Here is a 19279-nt window from a genome sequence, read left to right as displayed (position 1 = left end):
TTTGCCCGGTGGAGTCCTGCGGAAAGCCAGAACCACTGATGGACAGACAGACAGATGCTGTCCCTGCTGCAGAGAGGAAGAGGAGGGTGAGCTGAAGTGCCACAGTCACCTGGACTTGAAAAAAAGACCCCAGCCCAGCCGTGCCACAAGGGACCAAGAGCAGGATTGTGCCTGTGGACCTGACAGCCTGGGTGGGGAGCATTTCCCACTGGCTCCTGGGTCTCTGTGCTGCATCTGCACCCCCCATGAGCCCAGCCTGGTGCTTCTGATGGACAAGGTCACCCTCAGCTTGTCACTGCCCTTGCCTGGTGCACTGCGTGGCACAGACCAGCTCTCCATCCTCCCCTCTGCGTTATGGTCAGGGATCATGCGTGGGGTTTGTTTAGTCCTTGCAGGGTTTCATCCCAGGGGGCTGCCTCGGGAGGTCTTTCGGCCTGGCAGTGCCTGGATCTGGGGAGAGGGGTGGCTGGGAGGGCAGGGAGAGCAGGCAGATGCTGTCCAGGCTCCCTGCACTGGGGTTGTGGTGGTGGAGGATTGTCACAAGTACATCCATGGATGCTGTTTGCAGTTCTCACACTCTGCAGGGGAAGATGTTGGAGGGATGTTCTGTTAAAGGCTGGGGAGCTGTGCTGGTTTCAGCCAGGGTAGAGTTAATTTTCTTCACAGAAAATATAGCCCCATACAAGCCACTGTGAACAAAATTAACTCTGCCCTGGTCGAAACCAGCACAGGGGCCCATGAGAGGTGCCCACGAGCTGTATCACAGGGTCAGTTTGTTCTGCAGCTCCACTACGGTCCCAGTGCTGGATGTCTGGGGACAGAGCATGCTGCCAGCCCCACTCCCCTGGTTCTGGGCTGCTGCAGAGAGGTGTTCAGTGCCTGGCTGGTGCAAAGGGCTCACAGCACACGCAGCTGTACCAGCCACCTCTGCCAGGGGACAGTGCCGGCGCTGCTGAGCTCTGGGAGCAGCCAGCGCTGCTGGGAAGCTTCAGCTGGCCACCAAAAAGGGAGGGTTTGGACCAAGGGGCAGCTCCAGGAGGGATGCTTTTGGCATAGCTGTGCCCACAGCCTCTTCCTCTCTTGTTTGTCTCATCCCTGCTTCGCCGAGCCCGCACCAGTCCGGTCTTGAACTTCAGCGACCTGTCTGGCACGAGAAAGCAGCTGCTGCTGCTGCTGGTCTCAGAGAAAAATCCCAGCTGATGGGAAAGCCAGCAGCTGGCTGGTATCCCCTCCCTTCCTGTGGCACTGCCGCAGGGCAGCCACAGCCCGGCTGTCCCGAGTGGGAGCTGGTGCTGGCCCACGCCAGGCAAAGCCCCAGGGATGATCCGGGTGCATCACTGCTGACACCACAGAGGCCATTCGCCCCTGCTGCTGTGTGTCCCCACGCTGTCCAGGATCCCACTGCCCTCCTGGCCCAAGGACTTGCTGGCTGCAGGAGTAAAATTCCCCACCTGGACACATAACCCTACAGGCAGAGGAAGTAGCCAGGGCTTGGCTGGGCTTTGCCACCCTGTGCTCCTTGCTCACACCTTTGGTTTGTCTCTCCCCTCTCCTGTGGGCCTCTGTGAGCAAAAGTACATGAACTTAAAGCTACATAACCAACAAATAACCTAATTCAGCAGTGGCAGCCAGACCCCTCCCGTATGCAGGACCTGGAGGGGTTCTGGAGTTGGTGCTTTGGAACCTGTGCCTTCCCTGGGTGCTGCAGGGCCAGGGATGGGGCCTGTGTCGACATGGGGCTTGCCCTGTTTTTTGGGATGGGGGGAGCGTAAAAGCTGGCATGGTTGGCCCAGGGCAGTGGGACTTACATACCACAATCATCTTTTTTTGCTTCTTTTTTTCATTTTTCTTTCCTGTTTAAACCACTGTGTGCTTCTGTGGGTGGTGGGTTTGGTTTGGGGGGGTCTGTTTGGGATGTGCAGCTGCCTGAGGTGCAGGCTTCTGGCCAAGAGCTGTCTCAGCTGGAGGGTTTGCAAGCTGGGAACTGGGACAGCACAGGAGCACCATGAGCAGCAGCTGCTGAACATCAGGAACCCCTTGGCTCCACCAGACCCCCCCTGCCTGTTGGCCCCTGTGTGCAGCTGGGGTGACTTCATGAGGTCCCTGCTGGTATTTTCCCAATGGTACCATGTAAATACGAGCTGCCTGAGCTCCCCAGAGTCTTCTCCCTGCTCATTGAGCCAAAACAAGCTGGCACATCGCTCCAGCAGCTGCCCAAACCTGTCATCTTCCCCTGAAGCTGGGGCAGACCCGAGGGATGTGGCTCTCTGGGGCCAGCAGGTCTTTTCCTCGTGGTGAGATGTGATGCCAGAGAAACCACGTGTGTGCACACCAAATATACTTGAAAGCAGAGCTGGAGTTTCTCATGCCTGAGGCTCCAACTCGATGCACAGAGATCCTGAGCTGGTAGCTGGACTGTTTGCTCCCACACTTGGGACTGGGAGGTGACTCCCTCATCGACGGATTGGCCTATTCATTGTTCAAGCCTGTCTGTGTCCAGCTGAGATACACAGAGCTTTTATTTTTGAATGTACATCTATAAACTCGAGGCAAATGAGGAGCACTGCAATAAACACTGGGTTGTTTGGCATCCAGCTGCCTAGAAATGGAGTTTGGGGTTTGCAGTTTCCCAGCTGTCGCTCTGTGTGGGGATAGGGGGTTCACCTCCAGGTTTGGGAATGTCCTCTTGTCCAGAAAACCTGGAACCAGCCCTGCTGCCCTGGCAGTGCCATCATGCTGTTAGACACAGTCCCTGTGGGCAGAAATAAAGCCAAGGGGTGGTTTGGGGTAGAGTTCATCTTCCTAAAGATCTTTTATAATAAATAAAGCTGTGAAGTGTGTGTCCTGTTGGGCCACAGAGCAGAAGCTATAAAAGGGGCTGGGACTGTCACGGCCTGGCTCTCTCCGGGATTTTATGCCTTATCCATCACTGCTGGCTGCTCCACATCCACGCACCCAGCCTGTGAGGTGTCTGTGGACTCCCCTGCTTGCTGTGGGGCTGTGCCATGAGAATCCTTGTGCATGACCAGAAACTGCATGCTGTGAGCAATGCCATAGCCCAGCTGGACACACAGGACCAGAGGCAGGGAGGAAGGACTGTGGGACCATCCCAGGAGGGCTGGGAAAATCAGAATCAAAGGACAGAAGCGGATCATGTGCTCCTTGCACTGGTGTGACTCCAGGACATGACACAAGGTGTTAACCAGAATCACATCTGTGAGCTGGAGACGCAGTTCTGCTGGAGCTGGGACACCAAAGGCCTCCTGGCCAGCATGGGGTCAAGGTGATTCAGCTGCCTGCTCAAACAGCATGGCCTGAACTGGGTGTACATCTCCCCAGGATGCTCCTGTGAGGCCCACAAAGCTGTCCCAGGGCTGGTTTGAGCAACAGGCACCTCTCTGACCTTCCTGCTGCTTTTTGGGGCTTCTGGGCAGCAAGTGCTGGGCCACAGCTCCTTCTCCATCCCCACTGCCCTCGCCCTGCACTGGAGGTCCCAGCTCCCCAGAGGAGACACCATCCTTCCCTGGCCCAGGGATGGAGGCAGAGGGTTTGACATCAGCTCTGCCCTGAGCTGGGGCTGCTGGATGGTGGCACTGGGACCAGGGGCACGTGTTTGCAGTAGAAGATGGAACAAGTGGGAGGGACTGCATCCTGATGGAGCATGATGAACTCCTGGTCTGCAGCTGTGTCTGTTCTTCCACGCTCTCCTACGTGGCTTTTTTCCCTTGAAAAGCCTCAGGTTGCAGATTATCACATTTATTCCAGGTGATAAGCAGTTTCCAAAGCAGGCAGAGGCAGAGAGGAGGGGTAAGGAGGTGGCAGTGCCCCGGCCCTGGCCCTGAGCACAGGGCAGTGCTCCAGGCCTGTGCAAGTGGGAGCCTTTGCACCCTTGCCAGGGGCAGGAGCTGCTGGACAAAGGTGCAAACACCCACCCCCCTCAGGGGATTCCCACCTCAGAGCATCCCACTTCTCCCGAGTCCAAGCTGGACCAAGGTAGCAGGCCCTAGCAGGGCGGGAGCAAGTGGTGCTCACCCCTGGATCCCTGGAAGCAGTCGCCACGCGGGTGCTCATTAGCTCGTTCTCATGTTGGTCACTGCCCAAATAACTCCGAGCAGTGTGAAATCCCAGCGGAGAGGGAGAACCAGGAATGCAGGGGCCAACCAGGGCCAGCCCTGACGCAAGGGCAGCGGGTGGTGTGGGACAAAGCCAGGGCAGGGGACGGGGCGGGGGAAGGATGAGTCACCCAAATACGCAGGACGGGAAGGAGCGGAGGAAGGGATGGACCAGCTGGAGGCAGCTGGATGGGGCTTTGCTCCTGCCACCGTGCCCCGTTTCAGGAGAGGAGCAGGATGGTGCCCCAGGGTCACTGCTGGGGCCAGGCTTCGGAGCCAGGTGGTGCCAACGCAGCGTGGGCAGGACATCCATGTGGATGGAAGAGGAATATCCACTAGAGGGGACTGTGTGATCGCGTGTGGGAGCGCGCTGCTGCCAGCCTGCGCTCAGCACGGTGTGCCAGCCCTCCTTCCAGCCCCTCAGCCCTCCCGGTTATCCCAGCCCAGGCTCCAATGCCCTCTGCATCCCTCCCGCTGGGAACTGCAGCCCGGAGGCACAGCTTACCGGGACCAGCCGGACCACCTGGGGGTACCGAGGGGCAGCCGCCGCTGCAGGTGCCAGGAAAATCCCAGAATCATAGAATGGTTTGGGCTGGCAGGGATCTTAAAGATCATCTCATTGCAACACCCCGCCATGGGCAGGGACGCCTTGCACTAGACCAGGTTGCTCCAAGCCCTGTCCAACCTGGCCTTGGACACTTCCAGGGATGAGGAAATGAGCTGGGCTGGCCCCCACCAGGTGCTGAGCCCCCTCCCAGCCACTTGTTCTCTCTCCAGCTGGATGGGGCAGAGAATGGGATGGGCAAAAACATGAATGATTTGTGGGTTAGAAGATGAACTAGGCATCTATAGGGTCCATATAGAAAATATCCCAGGAAAAATCTCAGGCTGAAGACCCCTGACAGCCCAGGGCATCCCCTGTCCCCCTCCATGCCTCCCTGCTTGGCTGTGCCCCTGCTTCCCCATGGGACCCCACAGCCCTCCCAGGACTGAGATTGCTCATCCTGCCCCTGAAAGCCTGAAATCCCCCAAGGAGCTGGGACATGACTTTGCTTTTTCCTTTTGCTCACTCTGAAGCTGGAGCCCATTTTGGGGAGCAGAGTGGGAGCACAGCTGCTGGTAGGGAGGACAGAGGAACTGGGGTGGTTCCTGGTGGGTATTGCTTGCCCTTCCCTTCTCCTCCAGCACTACAATATTGTTCCCTCCTGGTTGGATTAATGGGATTTGCCTCTCAATTTGTGCACAGGGACTTGAGTAATGCACTCCCCAGAGAGGAATCAACTTCCCTTGCCCCAGCAGTGCTGGGGAGGCCAGACCAGAGCCCACATGATAGGCTGCACTGGCTTTCTCCTGTCCTTCAGGGCTCCACACACATTAAGCCCGTCCTCCTGGCAAAAATCTTGCAAAATGTTTATTTGTGACTATGTTAACAAACATGTTTGGGGAACATGTTGTATTCAGACGTGAGCATGCCACCTTCTCCCTGCCTCCTTGGGGCCAGGACTGTGGGCAGTGAGGGGCCAGGGCTCACAGCTGCCAAAATCCAGCTGATGCTGCACTCAGAGCACCGCCGGGACCAGCAACCCCAAGCACGAGGCCACCTCGCCTGCTGTTTCCACCAACCACCAAACGTGCCAGCAACATCCCACCAGTGCCTTTTTCCTGGAGGTTCCCAGCTCATGGCTTTTTCCTGGAGATCCCCAGCTCTTGGATGCAGCTGCAGGAAGGGTCTGACCACGACCTCATAGAACCCTGGTGTCCTGCAGCCAGAGGGACATGGACACAAGGGCTCCAGGGATCCTGTCCAGCTCTGTAAACACCCGTCATAGGGGAGGGCACTGGTGTCAGGCCACACCATGGGCAGAGACCAGTGGAGCTGAGCTTGAACACCCCACAACCACCCTCAGCAGGTCTGAGCCCATCCCCATCCCTCACGTGCCCAGTCCTCCTGGGCTGGAGGGTGCCAGCAGTGATCCTGGTGCTGCTCCTCTCCCAGAGCAGACCCACCCTATATATTATTTTAAACTCTAACTTGCCAGATTTGGGGTGAACTTGCCTTGGCTGTGTCTGGGTCTTATACCCCATGCCCCAGAATCTGCATTCAGCATCTCCAGGTAACCAGGGCTGGAGCTGGGTCTGTTTTCCTGAGATCCAGGGGAGGGAGATGAACAGCAGTTACTGAAGGGCTGTAGTTCACGTACTGGGTGAGAGCTCTTGAGGGTCTATGAAGATGTAACCAAGCCTGTGAGCCTTGTGTGCCCATGGCATTTTTCCTTTGTGCCATCCCAATGGGAGCCCCAGCTCGGCAGCACCTGTGCTGCCTTCACATCTGCCTGGTGAGTCACCCAACAGCTCCTGGGGATGGCTTCAAAACACCAGAGGGCTCAGGGAAACTCCCAAAAGTGCTGGGAGGTGCACTAGAAGCAGCTATGGAGGCTGGGAGTTGGCTTCTGTTTAGTAAAAGTCAGGCAAGAGGGCTCCATTGTGAGCGCCAGGGGACGTGTGAGGACGAGGAGCAGCTCCTGCTGCATGGGTTGAGCCCTTCCCAGGAAAAGGGATGGGAAAGGCAGGGAGCTGCTGCACTTGGTGCTGCAAAGAGCCTGCACACAGCACTGCTGCCACCCAGGCAAGGCTCAGTGCTGTCACCAGCTGGAACTGGGTGGTCTTTAAAGTTCCAACCCAGACCATTTTGTGATATCACTGCTGAAGGCACCATCCAGGAGTGGGCAGCAGATGGTCACAGCTCTCCATCTCAGTGGGATTGGGATCCCTGGTGCCTGTGTTACCCTTTCTGTGCCCACCTGCATGAGGCTTTTGGCCAGGTGCCAGCTGGGAACCCCCTGGCTCAACGCCCCTGCCCTGCTTCCTTCCCCTCCCAGTCACAGCCGTGCCAGGTAATGACTCCATGAGCCCTGAGGAACCATCTCTGAAGCTTTCCAAGTGTTACCACCCCTCCCATTGCAGGCATCTCCTTTGCTCTCAGTCCCAGACCCTCGGGCTCCCACAGCCTCTGGAAAAGCAAACTCACGCCTCGGGTGCCTGTTTTATAACAGATTTTCCTTTCCCAGTCTAGCAGAGCACTCTCACAGCTGTGCTTCCTGCTCATTCATCTTGCGCACATCCTTTTTATCCCAGAGAAAGTGCTCCTGAGTGGCTGCTGGGGACAGGCACTGGTGCCAGTGGCAGCCTCAGCTGCCCAGACAGATCCCCTCAGTGCATCTTGGAGCACAGGGGATGTGTTTTGGGACTGATTCCCTGCACTGAGGCCAGTTTATTCTCTGCAGGACATACCAGTCTGCAGGGAAACATGTCTGACTATAAACATCACTGGCATCTCCTCACTCCAAAATTGATCTCTGGGTTACCCACGAACCTTCCGATTATGAAAATGGAGGCACAGAACATGTTCTAGTTCCTTCCCATACAGTGGGGTTGGGGCTGCCCACACCCATGGGAGACCAGAAAACAGGGTGTCCCACCCTGCCTGGCATGGGCAGAGCCCAGCTTTTTGATGGGAATTCATAAAAAGAGACCACAAAGAGCCCACAAAAAAGGGCAAAGCTTCATTTCTACTCCTCCTGGTATGGCCACAGGGCAGAGACCCCGATGCACGGGGCTTTTGCCACAGTCTTTTTTAGCAAAAAGGGTTTCAGAAATGCCCAGACCATTAGGACTGTGTGTTCCCAAGAAGCCATAAACCCTCCTGCATCTGTCCCCCAAATTTGCAGCACTGCAGCCCCAGCCATGACCCAGAACCCACCCAGCCCTAGGGACCCCCCTGTTTTCCACCCTGCCCCGCTTTGCAGTGTGCCTGTGGAACATATCAAACGTGCCTGGAGGAGTGTTTCTGGCCCTGCACCTGCTTTCATCATGCAGCATTGTTTCCCCAAAGCCCAGGAGAACAGCAGCAGCTCCACACAGTCTGACTGCTGTCAGACCCAGCCGGCTCTGTCCTGCTCCAAGGTGGTTGTTTCATCCCAAACTAGATAATTCTTGCTGCTTTTTTCACTCTTGTGTTTGAAGGAGGGAGGGGAGAACAAAACAGCCCTTGGGGTGAAGTTACCTTCTTAATTAACAAGGCTGAGAGCTTTGCAGAGATTGTGCAGAGGGAGAGAAAAATAAGGAAAACTGGGCAAAACCGGAAAGGATTGGGTTCAGTTGTCAGACCAATTAACCTAGATCCACACTCTCCCCCTGGATGAATTGCTCGTTACGACGTAATTGCTCGGGCCCAGCTTCTGATTGAGAGAAATTAAAATCAGGCACTTAACAAGGCAACCTGGTGTGGAGACGGAATGCAGGAGCTGCCTGGGGATGCCATCCACAAGACAAAACTGAGAGAGAGCCCAAGCTTAGAGGATCTTGCTGAAATCAGCATTATCTGCACCATTTGCACCATCCTGGACTTCAAAACATGGCTGGGCTGGGGGTTAATTTGAAAAGGCCCTGGGAGATGGTGAGAGGAGGAAGGCCCTGATCTAGCCAAGCATTTCAGCATCTGCAAATTTGAGATGTAGCTGCAGGTCCAGCTCAGCTCAGTGCAGGATTTAAATGAAATACGAGGTGTGCTCAGTCAGGGAAAAGTGATCCAGGAGCTCTTTTGTCTAAAGAAAAAATAAAATTCTTTGCAAACCCTTCTTGGCTCTGTGTTAGAACCCATCTGCCCTGAGAAGAGGGAAAATTCCACCATTATAGACTTTCGAATCTATACCTAGTGAAAAAAAGCCACTAATCCTAATAAATCAGCCTAGGAAAACCAGCCTGTGCTGGAGCTGAGCACGTTCTTCCATGTGTAGGGCTGATGAGTTCACGTGCAGTGGGAAATTCAGACGCAGTGTTTGGAAAGGGACCGTGGTTTCAATATTAGCTTAAGAGTAGGCAAACATGTTTTCCTGCTACTGAAGGAGAAGGGGATCTCCTTGTGGAAGTGTTGGCCTTTCCCATCCCCTGTGGTTCCATCCGCCTCTTTTCCTGCCTAGGCATTATCCATGGAGCAAGGGAGGGCTGCAGAAAGCCCCAGGCATGGCTGCACCCCCAGCACCGCTGCGCTGCTGTGCTGAGGCATGATCACAGCTCTGCTTCCAGCTGCTCGCCCTCCCAGCTCACCCTCCTGCAGCATCTGCTGTTCCCCCATTCTGAGAGGGATTTTTAGGGTGCTGCTCCTGTGTCTGGCTCATACTGGGGTTCAACTTCCAGCCCCATGGCCAAGCCCCGAGTGCTGACCCCCATCCTTGGCCAAACCGCACTGCAGTGTGTGCTTGCTGTGCAATACAGAACAGTATCCTTAAAGAGAAAAAGCCCTGGGTACCCTAATTGCAGCAGTTTTAGCTTATCCTGGTGTCCAGTGCCTCATGGTGTCTCAGTCTCAGCCACACATGTCCCCGGAGCCAGCAGAGCTACCCCAAAGGGCTGAACCCCAGTTATAGCTTATCCCATCTGACTCATACCAGTCATTCTTGACAGCTGCTTTAATTTTTATGAATGAACCAGCTGTCCCAACAGGTCATAAAACTGCCACAGGTAGAGCAGCAGAGGATAAGAATAGCCCAAACTAGCTCTACATCTCCAACTGGAAAACCCCAAAGACTCCAGCAACACGTGTCTAAAGGAAAACCAGCGGTGCTCTGGCTACACCACGTGTATGTATTGACACAGAAAACAGCCACGGTGTGTTTTCCAGCTCCAGGCTCAGCCCACAGCCACCAACATCCTTCAAACATCCCGTGGTGGGATCCAGGAGAGTCTGAAGGGCCCATCCACTCTCAGGCGGTTTCATCTGAGGCTGAAATGGGCTCAGGATTTTCCTGTGAAGGCCCCGGGATTAAATTAAAGAGGATTTAAGCAGATGGTCGGTTCTCTCCTCATCATAGTTGGCAAAATGGGAACCATATCGCTGAATTGTCTGCCTGCACTAATTAATGTTTGTACAGTGCTCTGCGCTGCAAACCACTGCCGACGTGCTAACTGCTATCATTAGTATTATTACTAAGCTGTTTATGCCTGTTCCAGTGCTTTCTCTCCTCATCCCCAAGGGCTTTGCCTCTTTCCTGTGCAGATGTATGGAAAGAGGAATCAGCCCTCTCAGGCTCTGGCTGGCTCTACCCCAGGCTGAGATCCCTGGTTTTCAGGCAAAACCCTCTGGCTGTGCTCACAGCACCAGCTCCATGGTGAGGGCAGGAGCAGTCAGGGACCAGGAGGTTCTGCCCAGAGATGGGGTTTAGTGTCATCCTGCCCAGCCCTGGCTGAGGTGATTGTCTCAGTGCCCCTCCTGATTGCAAAATGGATGGGATGTTGCTTCCCTGCCTCCTTCGTGCCCCTGCAGGGAAAAGCTTTTTTGTGCTCTTAGGGGCTCTTTGCATCCTTCTCTGTCACTGCATGGCAAAGGGTTTTGTAGGGGAAGGGAGGGATCACTCATCCTTCCTAATGACCTGAGAGGAGACTGAGGAGCAGAGGAGCTCAGTGATGGATGAGCTCAGCCATGCTCCACGACAGGCGCTTGTCCCTGTGCAGTAACCGAGCAGTGACGTCTGCTGCCACAGACTGGGCAGAAGGGACGCTGCATTCCCTACAAATAACCATCCTGCAAGACACTGTTCTGCACAGCTGAAGGATGGCTTCTCCCTTTCGTGCCCAGTGAAGCTTTTAGCAGAGAAGCAAATCACCAGAAATCATGGATGCTGCCTCTGGAAAGCAGTGAAAGGGCAACCATCTGCTCATGGGTGCACGGAGCAGCAAACGCTCCCCACAGACACACTGAAACCTCAGAGCTCAAAATCATGGAATCATGGAATGGCCTGGGTTGGAAGGGACCTTAAAGGTCATGGAGTTCCAATCCCCTGCCATGGCAGGGGCACCTTGCACTAGACCAGGGTGCTCCAAGCCCTGTTTAACCTGGCCTTGGACACTCCCAGGGATGGGGCAGCCACAGCTGCTCTGGGCTGTTCCAGTTCCAGTCCCTCACCACCCCAGGCACAGATCTTTGACCTGATCAATGTTTCCAAGACCCTGCTTTGAAATCCTTTGCTCAATTAACCTGACCAGGCAGAACATTCCTGTCCATCCCCACTGGCATCTTCCAGATACCAGAGAGTTTTTTGTGACTTGGTCAGGAAAGAAACTGCCCAAAACAAGAAACTGGGGGAGTCCCTGAGAGGAACCAAATGAAATACAGGATGCAGGGAGCCAAGTATCCAAAATGCTACAGGACAGGCAGCATTCCCAGCCTTGCTCCCTCAGGGTGAGGAAGGCACCCTCACTGCCCAAACAGTGAGACGACTTGACCCAGGACTGATGTGATGATTCCAACGGGAAGTTTAGGGTGTGAATCATCCTTCAACTTCCCCCATGGCAAATGCATGAGATGGAACGAGACTCAGAAAACTGGATGTGGGATTCAGGCAGAGCAGACAGCTCCTGGAGCGGGAACAGGGATCACTCCAGCCAGGACTGGCCCCCCTCTTGCCCTGGGCCAGGCTGCATTTGCTTTGCGGAGGTTGTTTAGCCCAAACAAAGAATAACAGAGAAAAACAGCTCCGGCAAGCAGGCGATCAACATTTTCTGTGTGGTTTGAATTATCCATGACTTTTGACCCAAGATTAAATCTAGTGTGTAACTGGTGGTTATATATTGAGTCATATGAGCAGCCTAATCGCAGAAACCCCATGTTCTCCAAACAGCCTGAGCCCTGTCGGGGCCAACTGTGAGCCGCTCACGTTTCCCAGCCAAAGCACCCTGCAGCTTTTGCATCATCCTTTTAATTCAACACTCACAAAGCATTTTTTTCATCTCACCGGTATCTCAAGCCCAGAACAAAACAAACCCTGTGATGCCATGAGCGGCCAGCCCAAGGAAGCCAGATTTCCCAGGAAGTTTGGCCTCCGGGTGGCTGCTCCGGTGTCTGGTAGAGGGCTGGGCTCACACTGCAGCATTTTTCTCAGCAGGAGTTGTCTCTCCTCTGTATCCTCCATCAGCAGTTCTCCTGATGTGCATAGAAATTGCCTTTTGACTTCTACCTCTAGTGTAATTTGGGTGAAAATGAGCACAGGAGTTGGAAAGTGTTAGTGGGGGGTACGTGGCACGAAAAAGGGCTCTCCTGGGGTGCGGTGCCGGCTTTGATACCCACTGTGAATGCAGCAGGGCTTGGCACAGCATGGCCCTGGCTCTCCCCAAACTAATTTTTAGCTGTTTGCACCTACCTTCCCTCTCCTTAGGGCTGTGGGAGGCTGAACTGCTTCACCTCTCCCAGAGGGCCTGGCTAAGAGCCGTGAAAGGCTGCTATCAGCCACGGGGATCGGGTATTACTCCTGCCAGTACAGCCCTGCAGGCTCACGGGGTATTTCCCAGAACTGGTGGCCGGGACGGGGCTGGCACAGCCCATGTGTGCTGGAACTCTTTGCCATTCCTCTGCTCGGTCAGGCTGGGCAGCAAGGCCATCCTGGGGACCTGGGGAGGACCCAAAATAGGGATGATACAGGATCTGCCCAAACTCTGGTGAGTGGGAAGTGTGTTGGAAGACGTTTGCATTGCGCAGGGAGTTCCCATGAGCTCACACACACGGGGTTGGCAGTGGGGACCTTGCAGGAACAGGGCAGTGAGGGATGCATGGGAGCCATAGAGGGAGCAGGGTGAGGGTCTCACAGCCTCAGATCCATGCTCAGGGCCGGGGGAGAGACACCCAGCTTTTTACAGCAAGGATAAACTAAGGATAAATCCTCTCTGTCCTCCTACAATAACTCACTGGCTGGTGGAAACCCAGATGGAAGAGCATGACCTCAGCACAGGCTGGTTGTCAGTCTGCTATGGAGCTGCTCAAGAGGCATTTCATCACCAAAGGCTCTTTGTCTGGAAGGCCAGCCACTGTCTCAAACTGTCCCAGGAGGCATGCTGGTGATGCTGTCCCAGGTTTAGAAGGGAGACAACTCCATCCTGACGGCCCCAGAACCCACCTGGGGTCCCATGAGGAAAGGGATCCCCAGCAGTCCCCCAGGCAGCGCTGGCTTTGGTGTGACCCCACATGTCCCAGCACTTCAGTGTCACTCAGCTCATGGCAGACCCCAAATTTGCACACCTGATCCCACTGCAGGGACCTCTCCAAGTCCCTTCATGTTGATCCCATCCCCCAGGAGAATGCCCAGCTCCTTGCTGGTCTGAACTGGTGCAGGCATCAGCACTGGGCTTTCACTTGCTCTCAGTCAAGGTGGTTCTGCATCGCTTTGCGGTGAAAATAAAGAAACTGCTGGAGGGGAAAAATTCCTGGTTAATAAACAGAGCTGAGCAACCACAGACCTCTCACCCAGGAGAGGAGGAGGAGGGCAGGGACAGCCTGGGAGCACCCAGGGTTGGATTTCAACACTGCAGAAGACAAGATGCTTGTATTGAATGTATTTAATTGTCTGGGTCACAGCCCTGCATGCGGTGGGAGCAGCTGTTTGGTCCGGCCACAGAGCCCTGCATGGATAAGGAGGAGCTGGATGGGAAGGGAGCAGTGACAGTCAAAGGATGAGGAGAAGAGGTTGGGATTTGGGGTTGGCACTTGGTGCTGGCTTTCCCCTCTCCCCTCCCTGCCTCCCTGCAGAGGAGGGTAGTGGTGTAAGGAGAAGAGGTGCCTGGGGGGCCGGGGGTGTTCCAGATCCCAGTTACTCGGGAGCTCTGTATTTCCACAGCTCCTCTGCTTTGTGTTATTGCTCGGTGACTTCTCTGAGTCCAACACCACATCTGCTGCCACTCCCCATGATTTGCTCTGTCTTTGGGTCAGCTGGTGTCCCCCGCTGGCAGTGCCAGCTCCTACCATGTCCCTTCTGGATGTGGCAGATGAGCAAGCCTCTGAACTGGAGGCAAAAATTTGCATTTTAAATTCTCATGTCTGGTTTTTTCCGTGAGGGAAACAGGTGACTGAACACATGCACACTGTCACCCGTCCTGTGGATGCCACCGCTGTCCTCAGGGGACACTTCTCTGACCTCAGAGCTTTGTCCTGCATGGCCAGGTAAGGTCATGCTGGGACAGTCCTAATGCCAGGGTTCCTTTGGTGCTGGCTGTGACAGCTCTGTCCTGCTCCACCTCCACCATAAATCATGGCAGGCTATAAATCCCTGCCAGCACTCAGGGACCCGTCCCCGGGGAGGGCAATGGTTCAGCCCTGAGGCAGCAAAAACAAGGATCATGTTTTTCACAGGAACAATATCACCCAGAGGCACAAACCAGACCCTGGAGCAGGGGGTTCTGGCCCTGCGGCACCTCGGGGCAGCACCGATCCAGCCAGACCCGTGCAGGGACAACTCAGGGCACAAACCTTTGGCAGGGCAGATATTCCCAGCTGAATTTGGTCCCTGACCTGACTTCTGCATGAATCCTCATGTCAGCACAAGGAAAATGGACTGAGCAGGGCAATGGGGATACAGGGCAGGAATACGTAGCGTTAGGGGGTTCAAGGAAATGCTGGGTATTCCTGCCCTGCAGAGGGACTGTGGCCAAAGGGGACAGGGATGGAGCTGCCCTGGGTCTCCCTACTCCTTCCCTAGCCCCTTTCCCAGCCCTGTGCTTCACCAACCCCACTGTTCCCAGCCCCATAGCAGCTCCTGGCCTGTGGAGACCTGTCTTCACCCAGCCTTGGCTGAGTTCAGCCAGGAGAAGGATTTGGGGACACACAAACAGCCTCAGCCTTGCTTTCCATTCTACAGGCAGTTGAGATGAGGTTTAATTTTCCTAGTAAACTCCTGAGGTCCCCACAGCAGAAATTACATGGGAATCTTGATTTTCTTAAAAAAAAACCCTATTTCCCTGCTGTGACAACTGCTACTGCAAAAGGTGGTATGAATTTGTCACTGAAGAGATTAAATGGGATCTCAGCACACAAAAGGGGCAGAAGACCATGGAGGGCGAGCATGAGTGGCTCACAGGAGTTACTGGCACAATCCAGGGATTTGCCGGGAAATGCTGCAGGAGCCTCTGTGCACCCACACGTGCACCAACGTGGCAGGACCCGTGCGATTTCCCATCATTGGCCGCTCACAATCTCTTCCACAGGAACCGGGTAGATTATTTCTCCCTTTGTGGGTGTGGGAGGTTGATAAGGAGCGGGGCCAGGAAGCAGAGAGACTGAGGTTTTTGTCCTTGGAGTTGTCCCAGGGCAGGTGGTCAGTGACAACAAAGTGCCAGATCCCCACCTGCCATCGGGGGTTGTAGTGCTTCCCTTTTTCTTTTAGAAATTTCCGTTTCCACACCAGAGGAACAAAATATCCTTATCATCTGTTGCCTGCCCACCTCATGGCTGATATATCGAGCAGTGAACCACTGCCAACCCTGTGCAGGGAGAGACTGCCCAGAGTTCTTCCCAATTTTGGTACAGGGTCACATTGTCCCTTATTTCTGTGACTCAGAGTCCTCTGGTCCCTGAGTAAGGATCAGCTGACCCTGCTCATGGCGGGATGTGGGATTCAACCCCATTTCCCTCCATTTTGTGAGCATAAGCATGGCCTTGCTGCAAGCCCCAGCTGCTCCCTGCCCTCCTGTCCCCAGCCTTAGACCCACAGCACAGTCCAGGGTTGCTGCCAGCAGCTCCTTGGTGGCCATGAGCTGGGTTTTAGAGGTGACACAAAGTGCAGGCACCTGGATTCCTTGTATGCTGGTTTTCTAGTTCAGTGCCCAGTGCTACCCAGGGCAACAGTCACATTTTTCACGGAGCAGCACCACAAACTCCCCGACCTCCCTGGGTTCCCCAGCACGTGAGCCATGGTGAGAGCCAGGGGTGTTTCCAGCTGAAGGCTGAGGGAGAGCCGCTCATCCCTGCTGGTGCTCCCAGGGGAGCTTCCCCAGCCAGCCTGGCTGCAGGAGAGGATGGGGAGAGCTTTGGGATCTGCTGACGAAAGACAAAATGCAAAGGAGCAATGAGGCTGCCCAGGGTACCAGAGCGTGGTCCCTGCCCCCGCAGCAGCCGGGAGGCCGTAACATCCCAGGAACAGCCAGAAGGTCCCGTTCCAGCTCCCAAACTGAAAACAAAAGTGCGTCTTGTTCCCATCCTGTTTTCAAAGCCAGAAAGGTCGGGGCTGCGAGAGCCCTGCCAGGCTGGGCAGCACTGCCAGCTCCCGTCACCTGCCCCGACCTCGGCTCCGGCAGGGACAGACGTGTCCCACTGCTCCTCCTGGACACAGCCTCTCGTCGGCAGCGCTGGGATGGCGACAATGGGGATGTCCCCAAAAGTCTGTGTTTGGAGAATCTTGCACCCACGGTCATGTTCTTGTTCCTGCTCCCTGCACTGCACCAGGAGAGAGAAGGGAAGAAAGATGTGGAGCTACTGGAGCAGGTCCAGAGAAGGCCACAAAGATGCTCCAAGGGCTGGAGCAGCTCTGCTATGGGGACAGCTCAGGCTGAGACACAGCTGGGGGTGTTCAGCCTGGAGAAGAGAAGGTGACAGGGAGATCTTCAAACCCCTTCCAGTGCCTAAAGAGGCTCCAAAGATCTGGAGAGGGACTTTGGACAAGGATCCGGAGTGACAGGACAAGGGGGAATGGCTTCCCACTGCCAGAGGGCAGGGGTAAATGGGATATTGGGGCAAAATTCTCCCTGTTGAGGGTGGGGAGGCCCTGGCACAGGGTGCCCAGAGAAGCTGCGGCTGCCGCATCCCTGGAAGTGTCCAAGGCAAGGTTGCACAGGGCTTGGAGCAACCTGGTCTAGTGGAAGGTGTCCCTGCCCATGGGAGGGGATTTGAACTGGATGACCTTTAAAGTCCTTTCTAATCCAGGCCATTCCATAGTTCTGTGTGTGGGAACGCTGTGTCCAGGAGGATCACACTATGGAACCCCTGCACTTAGCACAGCTCCAAAGCCTTCAAAGCCCTCCAGCAAAACACTGTCAGCTCCTGGGAGTTTCCCTGCCACTGTGAAGGGAGTTTCTAATTCACCTCCAAATTCCCCAAGCCCTGAGAAGGCTTTGTTCTCGTTAGATGAGGCCATCATTAGAGGGGCTGGTGCTGCTGGTGTTGAGGGCTCTGTGGGCAGCCCTCCTGCTGGGATGGGCTGGGGAGAGGAATGAAAAGGATCCATATGTCAGGAAGAGCAGCATGGACCTGCCATTGCCATGTCAGGCTCTGAATGATCCCACTCATCCCCGTGCCCTGTGCCTGCACCACTGCTGCCTGCTCAGCGGAGATTATTAGCAGAGAAAATCATTAGGCACAGGGCCGGGAGCTCAAGGGACACGCGAGTGCCTCTGTCACTTGGAAATCAATCCCAGCCATCCGCCCAAGCTGAGCTTCCTCCAGCCCAGCTTGAAATGACAGCAGTTTCACTCCATCTGGGAAGAGGAGGAGCGGTGGTTTCTCCCGGTCCAGCGCTCAGTGGGACGTGCTGCCTTCCGGAGCTGCCTTACAGCTGTGTTTTGCCCATGGACTCACCCAGCATCCACAGCTGAGCCCTGGGAAGAAAATTCTGCATCAGAGCCCTGTGGAGGAGGCAGAATTTTGGGCTTTAGAGCCAGAAACTGGAGGAGACTGGGAGGACATTTTGAAGGGGCATTGTGACCTGTTCACCCCCTCACTTTCCAGGAGTGGAAAGGGGGTACGGGGAACTGCAGGCTGAGCAGGCAAAGCTGTTTGCACACCATGGAATTCTTATTTTTAGGGATAGTTGCCCTGCCTGACCCTGCAGCAAGCAGAGGGTTTTCAGGCACCCCATGTCTGTTGTTAGGGAGCAGCACACCTGACAGCCGGGTCCCTCCGAGCACCCTGTGTCCCCAAGGCAGATTTGGCATTCTTGCTCACAGCATATTGACATTCATTTTGACCTTTTGAATCACAAGGATGTTCTGTCCTTCCCAGCCAAGTACAGCCTGGATACCCCGTGGGTGGATTATACTGTATATACAGTGCTGCAAATAGGGAACTGGCAAAAGAGAAGTGTTTGTGTGCTCACAGGGGTGCAGCGGTGCTCAGATGAGGACAGGGAGCTGCTGCCAGTGCTTGGTTTTCCTCCCAGGATGCCCAAGTGGATGTGGCACCACAGGAGGAGGATGGTGATGGTGGCAGGAGAAATGCCAGCAGCTGGTTTGGTGGGGGAGAAGGGATCCTGCAAAAGCAGGAGCTGCCCCCTCCCCACCAGCTCCCGACTGCTGCCGGATCCCCGCACTTCCCGTTCTCCAACTAATTACGCCTTTTGCTTTGAGGGAACATGAAGAACTGCAATTAGGAGACAACATGTAAAATCGGCCACGAGCACCCAGCTGGCTCCCAAGGACACTGCTTTGGGTGCTCTTGGCCACCCAAATCCCCCTCTGGGCAGCAGCAGAAGCTGTTTCAGTACAAAACCTACCCCAGCCCCATAAGCTCGAGCTCGTATATGACAGGCAGCGTGTTCCCAAAGGTGAAAAATTAACATCTAACCCATGCCCTGGCATAGACCACATCCTGTGCCCTGGGATGGCAGCACTGGCAGGGAATGGAGCAGAGAGTGGTGTGGAGGTGAATGAATTTGGGGGGCATCATCCCCCTCATCCCTTCCCTGCACAGCCTTTAGGAGCTGGAGCCAGTCCCTGGCTGGGGCTGCCTCTTCCCTGCCCTCTGCAGTTTTGGCACAGGGCTCCCAAGCTTGGCCAACAAGCAGGCCTTGACACAGGGCTGGCTCCATCCAAGGCTGTCACAGCCCAGATTCAGCCACCCTGCAGCCCCATGGCGCCAGGAAGGCCTTTGGCTTCATGCTCCCAGCCCAGATGAGTCACTTACCTCTCCCCTTTCTTGCCCTGACGCATTTCTTCCTCTCTCTCCTTTCCCAGCCAGCTCGTAGAACTCTTATCTCAATCCCCAAACCACCCTTTCCCAAGGTAAACTCAGCACCATCTTTTGCAAACCCATTTCTAGGGGGTTGTGTATTACATGAGGGGCATAAGTGACAACCTGGCAGCCAAATCCTTTTGCCTGACATCTTTATGCCACATGGATGTCCTCAAACCCTTTCCAGCCACCAAGGCAGGTGAGTTAATTGAAGGGGTGCTGCTCTGAGAACAAGGTTTGCACCTGACAGCCGGCTGCAGCCGGTTTGTGGAGAAGAAAGGAAAAGCAAGTGAGGTGCAGAGTCCAGGGTTGAGCTGGGAGCTGTGGGATGGGACGGATGGAATGCACAACCTCTGCTGATGCTGCCTCAAACCCACATGTTTGGGAGCATGAGCAGAGCAGGAAT

The 19279-nt window shown here is 55.2% G+C and overlaps 1 protein-coding gene across 1 annotated transcript in view; it reads left to right on the top strand.

Moving 5' to 3' along the window:
* NT5M (5',3'-nucleotidase, mitochondrial) overlaps positions 1–19279 on the top strand; it is a 29017-nt gene that overhangs the window by 5033 nt on the left and 4705 nt on the right. The window lies entirely within an intron of this gene.

The sequence above is a fragment of the Corvus brachyrhynchos genome, unplaced genomic scaffold, assembly GCF_000691975.1.
Source record: "Corvus brachyrhynchos isolate BGI_N302 unplaced genomic scaffold, ASM69197v1 scaffold5, whole genome shotgun sequence".
NCBI classification, from domain to species: domain Eukaryota; kingdom Metazoa; phylum Chordata; class Aves; order Passeriformes; family Corvidae; genus Corvus; species Corvus brachyrhynchos.
This window is presented reverse-complemented; position numbering and strand designations above follow the sequence as displayed.